Source organism: Halichoerus grypus, chromosome 5, assembly GCF_964656455.1.
Source record: "Halichoerus grypus chromosome 5, mHalGry1.hap1.1, whole genome shotgun sequence".
Taxonomy (NCBI): domain Eukaryota; kingdom Metazoa; phylum Chordata; class Mammalia; order Carnivora; family Phocidae; genus Halichoerus; species Halichoerus grypus.
This window is the reverse complement of record NC_135716.1, coordinates 123,543,125-123,564,942: the sequence shown is the minus strand read 5'-3', so window position 1 is coordinate 123,564,942 and position 21,818 is coordinate 123,543,125. Positions and strand designations below refer to the sequence as shown.

The 21,818-nt window shown below is 38.5% G+C and overlaps 1 long non-coding RNA gene across 1 annotated transcript; it reads left to right on the top strand.

Annotated features, from left to right (window-relative positions):
* The first annotated feature begins 3,738 nt into the window (after positions 1-3,738).
* Positions 3,739-21,238, top strand: LOC144381764 (uncharacterized). Its single transcript, XR_013447561.1, has 3 exons — positions 3,739-3,839; positions 20,501-20,624; positions 20,963-21,238. It is a non-coding gene; the product is annotated as an uncharacterized LOC144381764 (long non-coding RNA).
* Positions 21,239-21,818: the final 580 nt, after the last annotated feature.

Sequence of the window (21,818 nt, the reverse complement as noted above, 5' to 3'; positions counted from 1 at the left end):
GTATGTCCAGAGAAGTGAGAATATCATTTCATTACTCCAGGCAGGTGAAGTCTGTGCAGAGAGGAAGAGACAAGCTCATAATCCATAGTGAGGCCTGGGCAGTGGGGATGGCAGGAGAGTGACAGATGGAGCAGATAGGAAGGGACAGGCAGATCGGGGCAGTGAGGACTCGAGAGGCTGGGAACACGTCTGCACTGGGAAAGAATCATGGGAATGCAGGCCCTGGGAGCTTCAACAGTGATCATTGATCAAGATGATGGCTAGGTGGCTCTGTCAGCTGCTAATTTCATGTTTTCTCTTTTTTGCCATTAGTCACAAAATGAATCAGTTGCATTAAGAGCCAGTATCAGTTGTAAAACGACAAGGGAAAACAACAATAATATTTTCCTGCACAACACTTATTATTGTTATTTTCCCTGCACCACACTTACTATTGTTGTTTTCCCTTAATGCCAGTTATTATAAATACATTGCAAAAATTTAGAATAATATGCAGGATTATAAGACAAAGACTCCCAAGGGCTGATCGTAACCTGTGCACTCTTTTCAATCATCGTTTATTAATTTATATGATGCTTCAGAGTGATCAAATCCCCTCACCAAAATCAAAGATTAAGGACAGCCAAACTACACTTAAAGTATCTAAAGAAATATGTTGTTTACTTCATTCTTCCCAGGTGCCTGCCAAAAAGTGCCTGAACATGCAGAGATGGAGAATCAGGTAGCTTCTCGGCTGTATAAGTCACCAGTGAAACCTGCCTACATTTCTGAGAGTTCTTCCTAAAAATGACCCATTACAAGCAGCTCTACCTAGGCTCAAATGGGCGACCTGCTGTTTTAATGTGGTGTTTCCTAGCTGGAGCTGTAGAAATGCATCAGAAAGGGCACTCACACTTAAATGTTCAGTGGATTTTCAATCAAAGTTCCAAAGTCATTCAGCAGGAAAATATCGCCTTTTCAAAAATAGTGCTGGAACAAATAGCTAAATAAATGCAGGGGGAAGAAAGAGACTCCAACCCTTATCCCACCCCATATACCAAGGTTAACCCCAAATGGGCCATAAAGTTAAATGTAAGAGCTAAAATTATTTAAGAAAGCTTAAACGAAAATCTTTATAATACTGGATTAGACAAAGATTTCCTAACCAGAACCCAAACCCCACATAAAACAAAAATTGAAAAATGGACTAGATCAGGGGCGCCTGGGTGGTTCAGTCAGTTAAGCGTCTGCCTTAGGCTCAGTTCATGATCCCGGGGTTCTGGGATGGAGTCCCACTTTGGGCTCCCCACTTAGCTGGGAGCCTGCTTCTCCCTTTCCCTCTGCCACTCACCTTGCTTGTGCTCTTTCTCTCTCTGTCAAATAAGTAAATAAAATCTTTTAAAAAAAGAATTATAAGAAAAATGGACTAGACCAAATTAAAAATGTTTTCTTTTTGAAATATCTATGTCAACAAAGAGCCAATAGCCAAAAAAATAAGCAAAAGACCTCAGCCAGAGCATATAAAGAACTCTTACTCAAAGATAAAAAAATTTTAAATGGGCAAAGGATTTGAAGAGATACTTCACAAAAGTGGCCAATTACATCACAACCCATGACAAAGGATGACCAACACCAGCAGTCATCAGGGAAATGCCATTGAAAACACAGCACTGCCTATGATTTCTCTTATAGCAAGGCCTGCCTTTAAGAAATTAACATTACATTGAAGCCTTCTACTTCCATAATTTGGGAAAATAAGCATTCTATGGTTATTGAGAAGCAGCAAGCAATAGTGAAGAGAGATAGAAGTAATTGGGTTCTGAGTACTTTGTCATAGAGCTCAGTATCTGCATGGAAATATAATAAAAGGGACGAAAAAGGGTATCCAATGGCATTTCAGACATGAGTAGTCATCATAACTTCATACTCTCTCCGTGGCATTTCACCTGCCAAAGATCTCCTTGGGACCAGATTCCATTCTCAGGTAGGTCATAGTTTGGACTCTTCTGTGTCACATAATTGTATTATCTCTACTATCACAAAGTGAATCCCTTGGACACTCAGTGAAAATATAATATACTTTATATTGTAAAGACATCTCTCAGGATTTCCAGCCTAAGGTCACTTTTTCTTGGAATGAAACAGACAGCTCTATCATTTGGCAGTCCTAGTAGCAAAAGTCTTGAGACTATGATTAACTTTTAAAAAGAGATTAAAAAAAAAAGTGCCACTTCTGGTTTTAAGGGAGTAGCTTGCATCAGAGCAAACTTCCTGTCTTGAAACAAGCAATAAACACTGGATACAATAAAAAAAAAAATCAGTAAATGAAAATGGCTATTTAAAAGCACTGGGGAACAAAAATAAAAACCTTGGAAGGGAACCAAGGCAACCAGAAATAAGAAAGAAAAAAAAAAAACAACACTGAGGTAACTTCCTCTTCCTCTGCAACTTTTGCCCCTTGAGGCACTTGCTGATGAACAGGTTTGAAGGTCAAAATCTAAATAAAACAGGCTTAAAGCTTGTTGTAATCTCACCTGACTAGTGATGTAAAATACCCAGGAACTCCTGACTTCACTGGCAAGGTCCTGAAGAAAAGGGAACCATGGAGAAGTGAAGCCATCTTTCTAGTTGGCTTTTGCCCTCATAATATTTTATAAAATGAGTAAGGATCCTACTCTGAAGGACCTCAGTTTGTTTTCTGTGGAAATACCTGGAGCTTCCCAACTCTTTGTTCAGAATTAGCCTCCAGAGACCACCACAGGGGGAAATTTGCAGTACAAGCCCTTCCCTTTTTTGTGTGTGTAGTTCAAGGTGAACTAATCCACCATGGAAACAACAATAAAAGAAACCCAAGAGTCTTGAGACCAACATCTGATGAAGAAAGGATTAAATGTACGAAGACGAAAGAACAATGAATTTTGACGAGTGAGGGGCTGGCTGCATCGGTTCTCATGTTTTTTTCTGGAAACTGGTTCCTGGGTATCTGGTTGTAGAGACCACCAAAGGTTTCATAGCACCTCACCCTCTCACCAAAGTGACTTTAGGGTAGGAGTCAGCAAACTTTTTCTGTTGAAACTGGGTAGTCAGTATTTTCAGTTTTTTTGGTCATCTAGTCTCTGTCGCCGCTAGTCCGCTCTGCTGTTGTGGAAGGAACGCAGCCAGAGACAAAACGTAAATAATGAGAATGGCTGTGTTCCAATACAATTTTATTTACGGACACTGAAATTTAAATAAATTTCATCTCATTTTCATGCATCATGAATTACTATTTTCTTTTGATATCTTTTTTTTTCACCATTTAAAATCTAAAAAACAAGGTGATGAGGATTAAGGAGAGCACTTGCCGCGATGAGCGCCGGGTGTTGAATGGAAGTGTTGAATCACTAGATTGTACACCTGAAACTGATATTACACTGTGCATTAACCAACTGGAATTTAAATAAAAACTTAAAAAAATAAACAAAATATTTTAAAAATCCCGACTTTTCAGTCACAGGCTGTACGAACACAGGTGATGGGTGCATTGGACCCATGGCTATGGTTTTCTGATCTCTGTCTTAGTGTTCAAGTCCTCCCTGATATTCAGGATCCTCAGGAGTTTTGGTACTCTTTCTCTGTAATGAAGGCATATGGTCATATGGAATTTCAGGGAAATACTCTGAGGACAATCTGTTCCTGGAATCGACTTCAGCTGCTAAATAGCCACATCATCAAGGAAGAGAAGATGGCTTGTTAGTTTCATGGTTATTCTCAGTGGTGGCTCCAGAAATAACTTGCTTGATTTTTCTCCTTCTTCAGAGTAACAGGCTTGAAACATGAATGAGAAATCATTCCATGTGACGCACTGTACTGTCAAGAAGGTAATGTGGAGTGAGACATAATTTATGTTTTTGTCGTTGTTGAAATTTTACATTTGTTAATGAATGGCTTCTATTTAATGAACAGGTATAAGACCACTAGATTCCTGCACACGTGCCCGGGGGGCCATCAGTGAGGAGGCGAGTGACTAGCTGTCTGGCTGAAGCAACATTAAACATACTGACGTGTATCTTTTCTTTATGAGTCGAGCCAGGAACAGTCTGATAAATGCGAAAAAAAAAGAAAGGCGAAATGGCAGTAAGATAATAAGGGCATACGATAGTACGCATCCAATTGTAAGATTGTTGTAGTTCAGAGATTTATACTCAAGTGAAAAAAAAACCCAACCAGAAATCTATCCCTAAGATTATAATAAGTTTATGCAAATCTTTTCAATGCAAATGAGAAAGCGTTAGAAATGAATTTTGGTGGACATAAGGATACCCCATTCCAAGGCAACTTTCCAGTTTTGGAAAAGAAAATCAAACCTGATGTTTATAGCAAATTTGGGAAATGGTTTTCTCGCCTCTATCAAAAAATGGCCTCCTGTTTTTCCCTGAGAGAGTACTTCTAAAAAAGGCGTTAAGTCCGCGGAGTTTCGCTGACATAGAGAAAGGTTAAGGCGGAACATACTAAGACAACAGTAAGAGGTTGCTTCAGAGAGGGTGTCTTTGGCAAGAAATGGAGTATTTGAGTGAGAAGACTCACAGTACTGGCTCTCAAATCACGGTAGAGTTGTCCTAGTCCAGCAGCAAGTGAGAGTTTTGCAAAGGCCATTAACTGAAAGGACCAGTAGATGGCATAAATAAGTCAAGATAGACTCAGAGGCTCAAGGAAAGGAAAAGAACATTCTGGCAGCTCCTTACTTTTATGTCTAATGCTTCTGTCTGAGCTGGACTATTTGCCTCTCTGATCCTAGCACTCTGAGCTATTGTTGCGACTTTAGTTCACATTCAAGAACGGTCCCACAAACACATCCTGAGGTACTTAGCACCAAAAACTCAATGAACTGACGAGATCAAGAGAATTATATTTACCAGCGTTATTTTTCTATACCCCCATGCTCTTTTTCCTTTCTAACCCCTTCTTTTCCTTCTTCCTCTGTCCGTCCCTCCCTCCTTTCCTTTATGCCTCGGGTGCAAATAGGTGAGCCCCTTATACTCTGCTCACCATCATCACCTGTTATAAAACCCTCTCATTTTTAAACTTTTTCCCCTCTCTTCCTGGACTTCCAAACAGGTGTCCCCCATAGGCATTCATGTGCATGTATTTGATATCTACTCTTGAAAGTGTACGTACACGGGTGACATATGTAGTGTTTTGTACATGTTTATATTCTTAATTTTCACAAATGGCATTATTTTGCTGATTTTTTGTTCCTCATTTTTTCACTGAATGCTAGGTTTCTGAGAAACGTTCGAGTTGCTGTTACTTCTAATTGCTATCTATGATTATTCCATGGTATGCACGTACTACGTTTTGATTGGCTATTCCTTTAGTGATGGACAAAGCTGGGCCTCGATTATTTAGGGGTTACCTTTAGTTTGTATCTTTCCTTACTTAGCACATAGTCAGACTTTAGGAAAAAACTACATTTTGTCAAATGGCTTCTAAAAATGTGATAAACAGTGAATCAGACTGAGAAAGCAAGCTGTGTGTTTTAGAAAAGCATTCTGAGGTCAGCACAGATCTGCTCTGCTCCTTTAAGGCTACTATTAGAAGGACTTTCTGATTCTCCTTATTCCTAATTTTTACATTTTTTTACTAAGCATAAAGAGGAAAATCAAGGAGATATTTATGTTCATTCCATTCTTAAATTTATTTTCTCTTGTTCTAACAGTGGAATTTGAAGAGAGAACAAAAGCGAGAATGTTATAAAATTAAAAAAGCTGGTTAGTGTTTTATAACTAACATCACAATTATTTCTCACCTGACTCCTCTCTACATACATAGTACTTTTTATGGAAAATGCATATGCGCTCTACAACATTAAACACCAGTAAAATATTTATGCCAGATAGATGGGCAATATGGTAGAGTGGAAAGATGAGATTTTTTGGTATAGACCAGGAGTGTCAAACTTTTTCTATAAAGGCTGCTATGGATGAATTGTGTCTTCTCAAAATTTGTGTTGAAGCCCTAACTCCCCATGTGACTATATTAAAGATGGGGTATTTAAGAAGGTTATTAAAGTTAAATGAGGCCATAAGAATAGAGCCCTGATCCACCAGAATTGGCGCCTTTATAAGAAAAGGAGGAGACAATAGAGCTCTCTCTCAACCATGTGAGGACACGGCAGGAAGGCAGCCTTCTGCAAGCCAGGTTAAGGCTCTCACCAGAACCTGACCTGCTGCCACCCTGATCTCAGCTTTCCACCCTCCAGAACTGTGAGAAAAGAAATTTCTGTTGTTTAAACCACCCACTCTATGGTATTTTGTTACGGCAGCCTGAGCTGACTAATGCAAATGCCCAGATAATCAATATTTTAGGCTTGTGCACCAGGACCAGCATTACAAAGCTTATTCTGGAATGCCTTTCTAAGAAGGTGACAGTTGGCTGAGAAATCAATAATGAGCGGGATCCAGTTATGCAAAATTCAAGGTGTTCTTGGCAGAGCAAACAGTAGGCGCAAAGTTCTCAAGGTGGTGGAGGTGGTATCCAGCTGGTGAGGGGTAAGGTGTGCTCAGGACCACAATGGACCCAGTGTGTCTGGTTTAGAGTGTGAAAGTATGAGGCATGTGGAAAAAGGAAAGAGAACGAGGAGGGTAAAGTCATGGTGAGAAGATGGAAAGAAATTTGGATTTTCTCATAAGGGTTGTAAGAAGATTTTGAGTGTGTGCCTGTGTGTTCTGTGTTTAACTTTGTATTTCTTTTGGACATTTTTAAGCCTGGAAGTAATTTGATCTGATTTTTTTTTTTTTTTTTTAAGTCCCTTTGACTATTAAATGGAATAGAACGTGGATGCCCAGTTCGGAGTCATTTATAAACCTGTAACATTGGTGCTGGAAAGAGTGGGTAGATTTCAGATCTTATTTACATGTGGAATCATCAGGATTTGTGGTTGGGTTACAAACAGAAAGCAAGAGAAAGACAGGATGACGCACCATATTTTGGTTTCAACAACTCTAAGAAGGATGGTGCAATTCACTAAGATGGAAAAAATAGCAAAAGAATAGTCTTTTCCTAAGACTATGGAGGGAGGCAAGAGTTTATTTTGGGAATGTTGCATATGGGATGTTATTAGAAATGCATAGAAATACCGAGTAGGTAATTATATGTACAAATCCACATCTCAGTGGAGAAGGTGGGTTGGCATGTGGTCTTCAGCATAGAGATGCAAGGAAAGCCATGGGACTGAAAGAAAGCGCCCAGGGCTTCAGTGAGCAGGGAAAGGAAAAGGGGGGACCTCAGGACTGAGCTTTGGGAACATTAGAGGCTGAGCAGAGGAGAAGGAGCCATCAAAGGGCACCAAGTAGAAGCTTCCGGGAAAGTAGGAAGAACATTTACCTCAGGATAGCAGTTATTATAGAAATGAAGATCAGAGAGGATTTCAAGAAGGAAAGAGAGGTTACTTGTTTCGAGGATTAGAGGTTATGAAGGATGAAGACTGAGCATGACCATTGGGTTTGTCAATGGTGGTTGTCTATGGAACCGACAAGAGCAGTTTCTCTTCTAACAGGAGGGGGGAGAAGCCCTAATGGACAACGTTGAGGAGAGAATAAGGGTATGGATTTGAAGGTTCAGAAGGAAAATAGCACAAGCACTGAACTTGCCTCATGAGACCTGAGACTGAAGCGAATCTCTGCCGCTTTTACTAATTGACTGATCTGGGAAAAATCACTTAATTTCTTTGAATCTCATTGTGTTTCTCTGTAAACTGAGTGTAAAATAGCACACACAGGTTTGTCATGAGGATTAAATGAAATAATGCAGGAAAGTGCATAATGCACATGATAGGCACTTTACAAGTACCACTGACTTTTTCCTCTCATATTCTAGTCATTCAATCTACCCTCTTCTTCAGGAAATGAAGGTCTCCAATGTAGATAGTCACAGCTGGCTTTTCCAAGCGCCAGGGAACTCTGGTGTTGTGAATACAAAAACTCCTAAAAAAAAAAGATTCTGCCGCTCTGGTTTCCTTACCTGTGCATGATGTGCACTAAGCATAAAGACCTCCATCTCGGTTCCTGGAGGCCACCCACATGGGAGAGCAAGAGGATGTTTGCACCAGATCCTGAAAACGCTCCTTGGGATCTGTCAAATGTTTCTGATCTGAGGTCCATCCATATCTAAGGTGTACGTGCCTAGGGACTGAGTGATGATAGAACATTTATAAGCCAAAGATGATATACTTTTTCCCAGAAAAGAAAGATTTGTTGCTGAGAGGTTCTAGGAGGCCCGTTGTGTGTTCCTATTTAATTGCATTGCACATGTGCTTATGCCCGTAATAGAAAAATGGGCTGAAGGAGCCGGTGAGTGGTTTCCCTCAGTCTTCAACAGTATTTCTTCCCCCCAGGAGATTCAGTTTCATAGCAGGCCACGCTGGTACCCACAATCAAAGGAAAGTGAGTTATTCCAACTGGGAGACTTGCCACATTCAATTTGCCTTCTTTTAAACACGTGTCCTTATTTCTGTCTACTTCCCCACCCCTGCACCTGTCACTAGAAAAAAAATAGTCTCCTTAAGCTTCATAATTAAAAAATGCTTTACTGATTAAAATATTTGTTTATGTAATAATGATAATAATAACTAATTACATCCAGCTTGATGAGTTTTATATCATGTTTCAGCCAAGTAGGGCTCAAAACAGCTGAGCTATTAAATCCTGATAAGTGATAATGGAAAAGACTGCTCAGCCTTAACTATAGTGATGCTACCAGCAGCGCTATAATTATAATTTCCTCTTTCATTAAGGGCCATAATTTGCCATTGATTTTTATGTAAAACCCCATCGACTTCAATGGGAATTCCTTACGTATAGCAAAGGGAAACTATGACTTTTGTTATTTCCTTGAATGTTCCTAAAACATTTAAACTCTCATTCTTTACAGTGTGATGGGATCATCCTATTCTACTTTATTTTCTGTAAAAAGTGTACATAAAGCTACTACAATTCTCCTTAGAATGTTTATTGCTTTTGGACAAATTCAGTGTAGAATCATATTTTCAAGAGAACTATAACACAAGTTGTGTCTGAGGTTTGATACAAGTTCAAGAGAACCATCTTCATAGAATCTACAGAATCCCTTTACTCATACTTCATCCACATTTCACCCTGTTTTATTGTTGTTTTTGTTTATTTGTGTGTGTGTATGTGTGTGTTGATAGTGTCTGAAGTCTGTGAACTTCCTGAGATATGTTTGCATGAGATATGAGATATGCTAAGGAGGTGAATTCCGTTTTCCTCCCAAATATCCACTCACCATTCCAGTCACCCTATCTCCTACACTCTCCACCTCCTTCTCCACTAATGAACACAGTCTCTTGCACCTAGATGCCTTCTATTATAGGGCACAACCACATATATTGTCAGGCCAGCATTTCGCTTGCCATTAAAGCAGTAGAAACTTACTAGATCTCTTATCAGTATTCCTCATGTCTTACTCCCTCCCCCTCCCCTCCCTCCCTCCCTCCCTCTCTCCCTTCCTTCCTTCCTTCCCTCCTTCCTCCCTCCCTCCCTTCCTTCCTTCCCTCCTTCCTTCCTTCCTTCCTTCCTTCCTTCCTTCCTTCCTTCCTTCTATCCTTCCTTCCTTCCTTCCTTTTCCTTTTCTTTTCCCCTGCTAAGGGCTTGATATTCCCTAATGAGAAGTTTGGACACCCCCATATTGTTAGTTAAAACAAAAGCATGAGTAATTTTCATTGTGGGAGGGAGCACCCACCTCCAGCGCTTGCTGAGCATCCTGGAAGAAGGTCCTGGGGATGATGGTTGGCTGGGGAGTCTATCTTTAGGAGTGGACCTAACTCCGGGCCCATGCACAGTGTTGGGGTTGGGGGGGGCATGAATCATGGTTCTCCTTTGCCTATGATTTTCTAAAACAAAGTATGCCCAAATGGTTCAAGGTAAACGTGGTTTCATGAGCATGCATCAGTCTGGGTGTGCCTAGGGATTTCAGCTCTGCCACTATCTCACCAGGTGAATGGGGACAAGTTACCCAACCATTCTGGGCAAAGTTACTATTACAAGCTGAAGGTTAAGAATCAAATGACACTAGGTCCTGTATCATCAATTATTGCTGCTTAACAAACCAATCCAAACTTCAGATATCAAACACTAATTTATTCCTGCCTATGTGCCCATGTCGGTCATGGGGATAAATAGATATAGGGTGAGGGCAACTGGGTGGTTCTGCTTCAAACGGCAGATCCAGCTGAAATTGCTTTGAGGGCCGAGCTCAGATCTGCTCTACCTGTGTTTATTCTGGGCCCAGGCTGAGGGGGCAGCAGCTAATCTGGGGAAGCTCTTCGTATAGTGATATCAAAGGCCCAAAGTAAAGCCAGACTCCCAAGCATTTGCCAAAGCTCATTTTGTGTCAGGTCTGCTAACATCCTGTTGGTCAAAGTAAGTCGTGGGACTTTTTCTGAAGTCATGGTATAGCAGGGAAGTATATTTCTTCCATTGAGGTGGGTAGGGAAGAGGAATATTGTGAAGAATAAGATTATAAGCAGAATTATTTTTTTCTAGATATTTATGTTTCCATTGTATGTGTTGGTACTTCCAGAAAGGAGGGGTTCCATAGAATGCATTTTGGGGGGAATTTTTTAATTGTGGAGATGGGGTTCTAGGGATAAAACAAAGCTTTGAAGTTACTAATCAAGTAAACACCATGAAAAACTTCCCTATGTTAATTTTATTGTTTCTGTCTTTTAAAAAAAACTCATCAATTGATTTGTTAATGTTTATGGGCTGGGCAAAACATGAGGCACAGTGCTGTTGGGGTCCAGAGAGGATACATGCATGGCAAGAAATTTGAGGTAGAATCTCTGAGGGAAACATTACTACACCATTTTATGGAATGGTGTCTTATTAGAAATAGTAGCATAGCAGATATTAATTTGTACAGAATATATAATCATTTGTGCAAAAATATAACTTCCTTTTCCTATCACTGGACTTAATTTCTCTTTCAAGCCATCTTCCCATCCGAAGGCAGGAGAGGTGTTTATTTTCCTCCTTACACTTACAGGTACATTCAATCAAATTCAGGGATTCTTTTTTTGGTGAGGGATCGTTTCAAGTTTCAACTAAAAGGAAATCAAGATTTTCTCCCTCCTCCTTGTTCTCTTTGATTATAATTCTCTGTCCTGGGGCAATGACCCACTGCTGTGGTGTCAGTGGGCAGAGGGGCCTGCCTTCTGCTGGCATCCATTGAGGTAGTCCGACCACCTATTGCGCCTTCACATGGTGTCATCCCTTTATGTCTTCTGAGTTTGGAAGTCAAGTGCTGGACTTGGATTGGACTAATATTGGACTGTAGGTAAATTCTCCCTTCCCGATTCTGAGGATCCTTTGGTGTACTTTGTTTTTGCAAACTCATGCCACACTGGAGATATGAAAAGCAAAAGCAAACAAAAAATATTGGCATTTCTCAGCATCCTTCGGGGCGCATGCTGAAGCCCTATGAGGATGGCTTAGAGTGTTTCTCTTGGGTATCTCTGTGTAGATGCTCTCTCTTCTCTCCTAGGATATTCCCCATGACTCCAGAAAGGTAATGAGTCACATACCTCCCAGTCCATAGATCCCTCAATTTATCTTGGCCTTTGATTATTCCTCCCCCTAAGGCTATAGGTAGGGCTTAGGTCAGTGGGCCACTAACTAAGGTTCCTTCTTCTCCAATTCTTCTTTCATCCAAAGGTCGTGGATGATCTTTATTAAGTGGGCCACAGATGCCAAGGAAAAAGTGTTTTCCCATATTATTTTAAATATTTCTACTCTTTCCCATAAATTTACCAAATGACCTGGCTTTTTGTGATCTTTGAAGCCAAGAATGTGACCTCTTTCTTCACTAATCCTACTCCTCCTAGAGGTGATGAGCTGCCCTAAGAAAAGATGATCACAGGGCAAGAAGGAAGGAAGAGAACAATATGCCAGTCAATATCTCCCTATATCATCCCTTCTCAACAGTTTTAGGAAATGAGAAAATCATACTTTAACAACAGTCATGGTTTACAATGGTAAGACTCCTCAGTGTTTTCACGTATTTTCACAACATCATCCCATTGAATTCTCACAGGTGGCTCTCTGGGGTGGAGCTGAGATTTGCAGCTGTGGAAGTGTGGCTCTGCTCTGTCACTTAATGAGCTGTGTCTCCTGGGACTGTTGCTTTTGCAGGGGTAGGAAATCTAAGTACCCATGCAGCTGGAGCCACCTTGGGGAAAATGCTGCTTTTCAAGCATAATCCTTTGTTCCTTTTTTTTTTAATTTGTAAATTTGAAATTGCTAAATAGCAGTGGATATTTATTGAGGCTTTGCCAGATGTACTAAAAGATGCTTCTATTCATAGACATTTAGCCTCTCAAAAACTTCAAGGATTCAACCTAAAAGGCAGAGCTATTTAAGCTCACAAGCATACGATTCTGTCTTCTCCACTTTCTGCTTGCCCACTCTATTGGCTCCTAAAGTCAGGTGTCCTCAGTGAGCCTAAACCTAGGCTCAGCCTCCTGCATAAGTATATAAAAAGGCTGCGAGGAAAAACTGAAAGAAAAATTTCATTTTGCACTGTAAATCATTATTAGGGCACGAGACCTTTGGAAGTTCATAGAAAGGGAAGCAAAGTCATTCTCTTGTTATAAAGACTGGTGTCTAATAGAGCCTAATTCAAATCCTGTTCCCACGATGTATTTAAACCATGTGACCTCAGGCAAGTAACCAAACTTTCTGTTCACTCATCTCTAAAATGGGAGTAATAAAAGCAACTACTTCATTGTTTTGTTAGGATTAAGTGAATAAATATAGGAGTTAGACCATTTGTGGGTTTAGAGAAAATATGGCTCTGTATTACTATGGTATAACTCTTTATGAAGGAAGTGGAACAATTTCTTTTTTTCCTTTCTTTCTTCCTTCCTTCCCTGCCCCCTTCCTTTCTTTCTTCCTTCCTTTCCTTCCTTCCCTCCGTTGTTCCTTCCTTTATTTGAAACTACCATTTTCCATCATTTTTCTGATCAATGAAGATTGTTTTGATTGGTCCAGTGTGTCCTCCACCCCCAAATATTACTGATATTTCTTAATTTTATTTCTACATTTTATTTTATTTTTTTAAAGATTTTATTTATTTATTTATTTGAGAGAGAGAGAATGAGTGAGAAAGAGCACACATGAGAGAAGGGAGGGTCAGTGGGAGAAGCAGACTCCCTGCTGAGCAGGGAGCCCGATGTGGGACTCGATCCTGGGACTCCAGGATCACGACCTGAGCCGAAAGGCAGTCACTTAACCAACTGAGCCACCCAGGTGTCCCTATTTCTATATTTTAAAAATAAACTTTTTATTTTGGAATAATTTTAGATTTAGAGAAAGGTTGTAAAGATAGTAAAATGAATGTCCCATATACCCATCAGCCATTTTCCCTTAAAGTTAATGTCTTACCTAATCATGGGACTTTTGTCCAAACTAAGAGATTAACATTGGTATATTACTATTAACTAAACTAAAAACTCTATTTGGAGTCCACCAGTTTTTCCTTCAGTGTCATTTTTCTATGCCAGGATCCAATGCAAGATATTGCATTGCATTTAGTTAGTTCTATTTTTAAAAGAAAATATATATTCATAAAATATAAATCTTCAGAAAAAATGAAACCAACCACCATTGATTTGTTTATAACACACCGATTTTGATAAATTAAGCAAAAGTGGCAAGAAATTAGAAAGTTTTGATTCTTAGGTCCCATTAATATGGCTGTATTCTGTCTGTAGAATGTCCCAACACACTTTTGTATTTCTAAAATTGCTCGAGAAAATAAGTAGAGTGAGGTCAGAAACTATGATTATTTATTCAGTCAGGATCTTTTCAGGAGAGATATGATATACATTATAAATGCCATTAATTATGCACAGTCATTTAAGTGTTTGGATTTTAGTTTAATTGGGATAAATGCTACTTAGTTTTAATTTGTGTAAGTATAAGAATAATACAAATAATATACAAATTATCTTGTTAAATCATAGTTTGACATTCACTTAATTTTTGTTACTTAAATACTGGTTGACCTTGGTGAAGTTATTTAACTTTTTTTGCTTAAATTTGATCATATAAAAATAAAGAGATGGATTTAGATGGTCTTGAAGGCCCAGTTAATCCTGGAAATCCCCTATGTTTTATTTTATTGTATGTTTTGAGTTATATTTTCCACATTTTATTTATTTCATATTTATTTTCACAGTAAATCATGCATGGCTTCAGTCTGCTAAATATTTTTCTTAAATTCTCTTGGAAAAATAAGTTTTTTTGGAGGTCTTAACACACTTTGATAACTATAGAGCATTACATTTGTCAATGGATTAGACCATTTGGTTTCAATAGGTGCTGGTAAATTTAAGGATTGCTTTTTTAAGGCTTAAGAGGAACACTCTGCTCAGGGATAGACGAGGAAGTGTGGTTTGGAAATGATGCCTCTACACAAAGAAAACATGTACAGCTGACCTCAGAGTCTCACAAGAACCTCAGAGGTATCTCTGGGCATCATCTTCTAGTCTCAGTGTAAATACCAAAGAGTGTCATTGAGAAACCACAGCTTTGGCCAGCCAAAGTTCAACTTCCTTCTGCGCTTTACCCCATTTTTTCTTCTTTTATCATAAGTATTGTACTTGTGTTTTTAGGCAGGTCCCTTGAAAGCACTACTTATGGATTACAAAGTAGCATTTTTGGTCCACCATCCATCATCTTCCATAAAAGCCTGACGAACTTGTGGAAGGTTTTAGTTGAGACCCCGCTCAGATTTGTATGTGACCTGGAAGTATGTCACACAGAAGTCTTCCAGGTGGACCTCTGACCTTTTATCAAGTGCAAAGAGGGCTTGCTGTAGTCTTTTCAGTATTCATTATGCCACAGAGTTTATTACATGAAATTTCTCTTTACATTTTGTTTGAGCTTTCAACTGATTCTGAAGATATAAATTGAGTAATGTTTTCCTGAGGGGGTGATGTTGCCAAGAGTGATCCTCTGGGTTTGGAGAACTGTACTGCAGCATTTTAGAATCTGTCATTTATAAAGAGTATAAATCCTTCCACTTATTTTTGAAAAGTGGCTTTACAAATGAGTTTGATGTTTGAGACTGAGTGCAGTTATGAAAATTACACTTTAGTTTCATTCTGGCTGGCTGGGATTAGTCTAAACATGCATATTTTTCTAAAACATGTCCCATATCTGACAGGAAAGGTGAACCGCTATGATTGCTATCATAACAGGATATTTAATAGTCTGTCTGTGAAATGGAAGTAGTTGTAAGTTAACTGATATTATAGTACACTTATTTGATGCATAGTGTGTGGTTAGATTCTATCCCATAAGAAAGATTATCCATTTTACTATCCTTGTGGCTGAACACATTGGATGGTTTTTCTGTCACCGAACATGGTGTCTAGTCGTGTTAGAATGGCCTACAAACCCTCTAGCACCCGGTGGAAATCTGCATTTTCCACTGCCCTGGTGTGTGCTCCTGTCACTCAGTCCTCTGTAGGTTTCTCAATGTTCTTCAACTTCCTCTGGATTCTCTCACTTCCATAGTTGGCTCACATCACTTCCTCCTTCTGGAATGTCCATGTCTGCCATCACAGCTCTGACATCTCACCCGTGGTTCAGGATTCTGTTGACCTGCCACCTCCATGAAGCGTGTGCAGTGTCCATCCATCCCCGACAAGTTGTGGTTACTGAACATGTGTTCATTCTCTCCTTCCTTCTTCATCTCTTTTTTCCAGTGTATCCTCCCAGTCCAAAGTATATTTTTCCTTTTCAAGCATCTTGTATTTCTGTAGCAGCAGAACAATTATTCTCCCAAGTTTAATTTTGTATGTGTTTTCCTTCTTCTAGCCTAGAACACGCTTGCTGGTAGGAACCATGCTTTGTTCATGGTCTCTCACGGGGCCTGATGCTGAAGTCTTTGCTCTTCTCCTCGCAACAAACTTTTCTTCTTTGACAGCAGATCCATGCTGGTTTGTTTGGTCAACTTGTATTTGGGCTAGTTCTGCGGGGCATGGCTCTTCTTCTATTAGATGGTAAGTTCCTTGAGAGCATGTTTCACGTCTGAGTCCTCTTTTTATCCTCGAAAGTACAAGGACAGTGCCATGCACATAGTTAGTGCTCATTAAATCCTTACAGAGTAAGAGAAGTAGCCTGTTCAGCCAGTGTGCAGGACTGTAGCATATTCCACAGTTCCATAGAAAATGACATTTACTGTCCACTTTTAAGTTTAAAAAAAAATTTTTTTTTTAGTAATCTCTACTCTCAACATGGGGCTCGAACTCATGACCCCAAGATCAAGATTCACATGTTCCTCTGACTGAGCCAGCCAGGTCCCCTACTGTCCACTTTTTAGAAGAGGAATATATCCCATTAGGTTAGAAACAGAGAGAGAATGAAGGGGGGTTGTCATGTAACTTAAATCACATTCTAAACCTGGATGGGAGGAGGCTGGTGATGTTGATAAGGTAGGGAGAAATTAGCCATGATTTGAAATATTTAATTGTTTCAGGAAAAAAGTGATAATCCTGATACCTTTGGTTTAAACTCTGTTTCTGAGTTGCATGTCAGTCATGTTTGTAATATTTCTCTAGTCACTGAGGCTTTCCTGTTTCCATTTTAGTGTGTCACAAAATGTAGGGCTCCTTAAAAGATTAAGAAGTGGGAGCACCATGGGATAAACAGAAAATTGGCTTCAATTATAATTTTTTTTAAAGATTTTATTTATTTGAGAGTGAGGGAGAGAGCACGAATGGGGGGAGGGGCAGAAGGAGAGGGAGAAGCAGACTCTGCGATCAGCAGGGAGCCCGACTCGTGACACGGGGCTTGATCCCAGGACCCTGAGATCATGACCTGAGCAGAAGGCAGACGTTCAGCCAACTGAGCCACCCAGGCACCCCCACTTATAATTTTTTATTTCATTTTTTAAACTTAAAAAATTTTTTAGTCAATTTATTTAAATTAAAAAAAATTACCCATTTCTTTACCACCCCACCCCAGCCTCTTGCAACCACCAAGCTGTTCTCTATATTTATGAGATTAGGTTTATTTATTTATTTATTTATTTTCTGATTCCACATATAAGAGAGACATATGGTATTTGTCTTTGTTTGACTTATTTCACTTAGCATAATGCCCTTGAGGCCCATCCATGTTGTCACAAATGGCAAGAATTCATTCTTTTTTATGGCTGAATAATATTCCATTATGTATATATATACCACAGTTTATTCATTCATGTGTCAATGGACACTGAGGTTGTTTCCACATCTTGGCCCATTGTAAGTAATGCTGCAGTGGACATGCAGGTGCATTTGTCTTTTTGAATTAATGTTTTTCTTTTCTTCAGATAAGTATCCAGAAGTAGAATTGTTGGATTATATGATAGTTCTATTTTTAATATTTTGAGGAAATTCCATACTGTTTTTCATAGTAGTTGCACCAATTTACATTCCTGCCAACAGTGCACAAGGGTTTTCTTTTCTCCACATTCTTGCTAATACTAGTTATTTCTTGTCTTTTTGATAATAACCATTTTAATAGGTGTGAGATGATAGCTCACTGTGGGTTTGATTTGAATGTCCCTGATGTTTAATGATGTTACACATCTTTTCATGTACCAGTTGGCCATCTGTATGTCTTCTTTGGAAAGATGTTTATTCATCTTCTGCCCATTTTTAATTGTTTTTTTTTTTTTTTTTTTTTTGCTTTTGAGTTGTATGAATTCTTTATATATTTTGGATATTAATCTCTTATCAGTTATTTGGTTTGCAAATATTTTCTTCCAGTCAGTAGGTTGCCTTTTTATTTTGTTGATGGTTCTCTTTGTTGTGCAGAAGCTTTTGGTTTGAAGTGGTTCCATTTGTTTACTTTTGCTTTTTTTGCTTTTACTTTTGGTGTCAGATTAAAAAAATCATCACCAAAACCTATGTCAAGGAGCTTATCACCTATCTTCTAAGAGTTTTATAGTTTTAGGTCTTACATTCAAGTCTTTAATCCATTCAAAATTAATTTTTGTGTATGGTATAAAATAGTGGTCCAGTTTCATTCCTTTCTATGTGGCTGTCCATTTCCCCAACACCATTTATTGAAGAGACTGTCCTTTTCACATTGTATATTCCTGCTCCTTTGTCATAAACTAATTAACCATATATGCGTGGGTTGATTTCTGGACTTTTTATTCTGTTTCACTGATACTTGTGTCTGTTTTTATGCCAGTATCAGGAAGTTTTAATTACTATAGCTTTGTAATATAGTTTGAAATCAGGGAGTGTGATGTCTCCAGCTTTGTTCTTCTTTCTCAAGATTGCTTTGGCTCTTTGGGGTCTTTTGTGGTTCCATATACACTTAATCTTAGGATTGTTTGTTCTATTTCTTTGAAAAACACTGTTGGAATTTTGATAGGGATTGAATTGAATCTGTAGATTGCTTTGAGTAGTATAGATGTTTTAATAACATGAATTCTTCCAATCCATGACCACAGAATATCTTTCCTTTTACTTGTGTCTTCTTCAATTCCTTGCATTAATGTCTTGTAGTTTTCAGTATACAGGTCTTTTACCTCCTGGTTAAATTTATTACTAAGTATTTTATTCTTTTTGATGCAATTATAAATGGGATTGTTTTCTTAATTCCTCATTCTCATAGTTTGCTGTTAGTGTAAAGAAACAACAGATTTTTGTGTATTGATTTTGTATGCTACAACTTTACTGAATGTGTTTATCAATTCTAATAGTAAAGATGGAGTCTTTAGGGTGGGCGCTTACATATAATAGCATGTCATCTGCAAATATTAACAGTTATACTTCTTTCTTTCCAATTTGGATATCTTTTATATCTTTTTCTTGCCTAATTGCTCTGGATAGGACTTCCAATACTAAGTTTAATGAAAGTGGCAAGAGTGGACATTCTTGTGTCCCTGATCTTAGAAGAAAAGCTTTCAGCTTTTCACCAAAGAATATGATGTTAGCTTGGACTTGTCATATATGGCCTTTATTGTGTGGAGGTACATTCCTTCTATGCTCACTTAGTTGAGATTTATTATAATAAATGGTTGTTAAATTTTGTCTCTACATCTCTACATCTATTGAGATGATCATATGATTTTTAGTCTTCATTTTGTTAATGTGGTATATCATATTGGCTGATCTGTGGATGTTAAACCATCCTTGCATTCCTGAAATAAGTCCCACTTGATTATGGTATATGATCCTTTTAATATATTGTTGAATTTAGTTTGCTAATATTTTGCTGAAGACTATGCATGTGTTTGTCAGGGATATTGGCCTCTAAGTTTCTTTTTTGTGGTATACTTGTCTGGTTTTGGTATCAGGATAATGCTGGCCTCATAAAATGAGTTTGTAAGAGTTCTCTCCTCTTCTATTTTAGAAGAGTTTGAGAAGGATTGGTATTAATTCTTCCTTAAATGTTTTGCAGAATTCACCAGTAAAGCTGTCTGATCCTGGACTTTTTTTTTTTTGTTAGGAGGTTTTTGATTACTGATTTCAATCTCCTTGCTAGTAATTGGTCTGTTCAGATTTTCTATTTCATCATGGTTCAGTCTTGGTACTTATGTTTCTAGGAATTTATCATTTTGTCTAGGTTGTCCAAATTGTTGCCATATAATTATTTATAGTAGTCTCTTATAATCTTTTGTATTTCTGAAGTATCAATTGTAATATCTTCTCTTTTATTTCTGATGTTATTTATTTGGGTCATTTCTTTTTTCCATGGTAAGTCTAGGCAAACTCTTATCAATTTTGTTTATCTTTTCAAAGAACTGGCTCTTAATTTCATTGATTTTATTTACTGTCTTTTTAGTCTCTATTTCATTTATTTCTGTTCTAATCTCTGTTATTTCCTTCCTTCTAACTTTGGGTTTTTTTCTTTTACAAGTTCCTTGAGGTATGAAGTTAGGTTGTTTATTTGAGACTTTTTTTTTTGTTTCTGAGGTAGGCATTTATTGCTACAAACTTTCCTCTTAGAACTACTTTTGCTGCATCCCATAAATACTGGCATATTTTGTTTCCATTTTTGTTTGTCCCAAGGTATTTTTTGGTTTCTTTTTTGAGAAATGTATTTATATATTGATATATGTTTTTTAGAAAAAGCAACTCCATGAGGCAGGTAAGGCCTGTGGCTCAGTGGGGTTTAATGATTCATCCATGACACCTAGTGTGTAAGTTATAGGCTCTGAGGCAAAATAAGGTCTTAGGACTGCAAGACCAGTGTACTCCTCACTCCATGGTGACCTCCTCTGTGAAATACGCTAAGAATGGGAAACATACACATGCAGCTCATTAGTGATGGAGAAAAGCATTTATTTAAAAAATCAAAAGGAGCTCTGGAATAGTCACTCACTCTATAGCAGCATTTTGCTTCATTTTCTCCAGGATCAGAACTACTAGAATTGTTTTATTGTTGATAAGATTGTTTCCATGATTTCCTTTATTTTGAAAAAATAAGCTTTCATCTAACTAAATTTTTGGCAGCTTGTGACCAAGACAAAGTCACCATATAGCTAATCTTTTTGGAATGGGAAGTCGAAGACCAGATAAAATTAAATGCCTCTGATGCTATCACCCAAGAGACCAGTGCTTCATTACTGATGAGATGGTAAGTCTCTGAGTTTACTCCTGTGTACATTCTTAACCCACTGCTAATGCCCATCTACTGAGCATGCTTTTTGTCTGGCCTCAGTGCCCTAGTTGCAAAGCAGTCCATGGCTAACTGCTTTGTCTTTTACTTTCCCTGAAGGTCATGCAGGCAATAGTGGTGCATTCCTGTTACTGGGAAGACAAAGATGTAGCTGTATTTTCAAATGCCCACAGTCATGGCCATCATTTTTCACAAAAGCAAATGAAGATTTGAATTCCGAGGCTTGTGGGGTTGCACTTGGGTTTCATTATGGCTGGTGTGCTGATGCATCCATGCAATCTGTCTTTCTTTTAAAGATGTGCAGTCCATCACAGAGCAATGCCACTAATGAGCCTTCTAAACAACCAGGATCACACTTTTTAATAAGGATTGGAAAATGAGAACTACAATGTCTTGCCTGTCAGAGAAAAAAAAGAATGTGAGAGATATACAAAGTCCTGCCTCATGTAAATTGGTATTTGCCTTTCCAAATGACATGTTTGTTAGCCCAGTATACACAGATGTCTTAGGCAGGTATGGGAGAGAGCCTTAGGGTCTGCTGGTGAGCAGCAAGTTATCAAAAAAAATCTGAACTTGGGTTGGGGCGAAGTGATGGTGGGAGGAAATAAAAGCTGTTGCACATTGTTTTGTCTTTCTAAAGATTCTTTTATTCCCATAATGATAAACCATAGCACTGACTGTGAGAACACTACCAACATTTCACTCATTCATTAGAATCTGCCTAACTATATACTAGAATGAACCACAGGTGACTTAACCTGACAATTAATTATCAGTAGAAAGGGGCCTTAGAAATACAGAGATATGAGGACACCCAAGAGTTAAGGGGTCATTTATCCAGATGAAAAATAGTAGACAAGCGGGGACCATATTGTCAGGACCCAATTTAATCCTCATTCTGAAGACCATCTTGATCTTAGCTTAAGAAATGCTTTGGGCAAATTCTGTTGGAGAAATGTTATTTGGATACCAAGCATCTCATACAGTGGATATGGGTTGTTCAATCTGACAAATGGAGAAGAATTTTTTTTTTTAAAGATTTTATTTATTCATTTGAGACACAGAGAGAGAGAGAGAGAATGAGCAGGGGAAGAGGCAGAGGCAGAGGGAAAAGCAGGCTCCCCGCTGAGCGAGGAGCCTGATGTGGGGCTC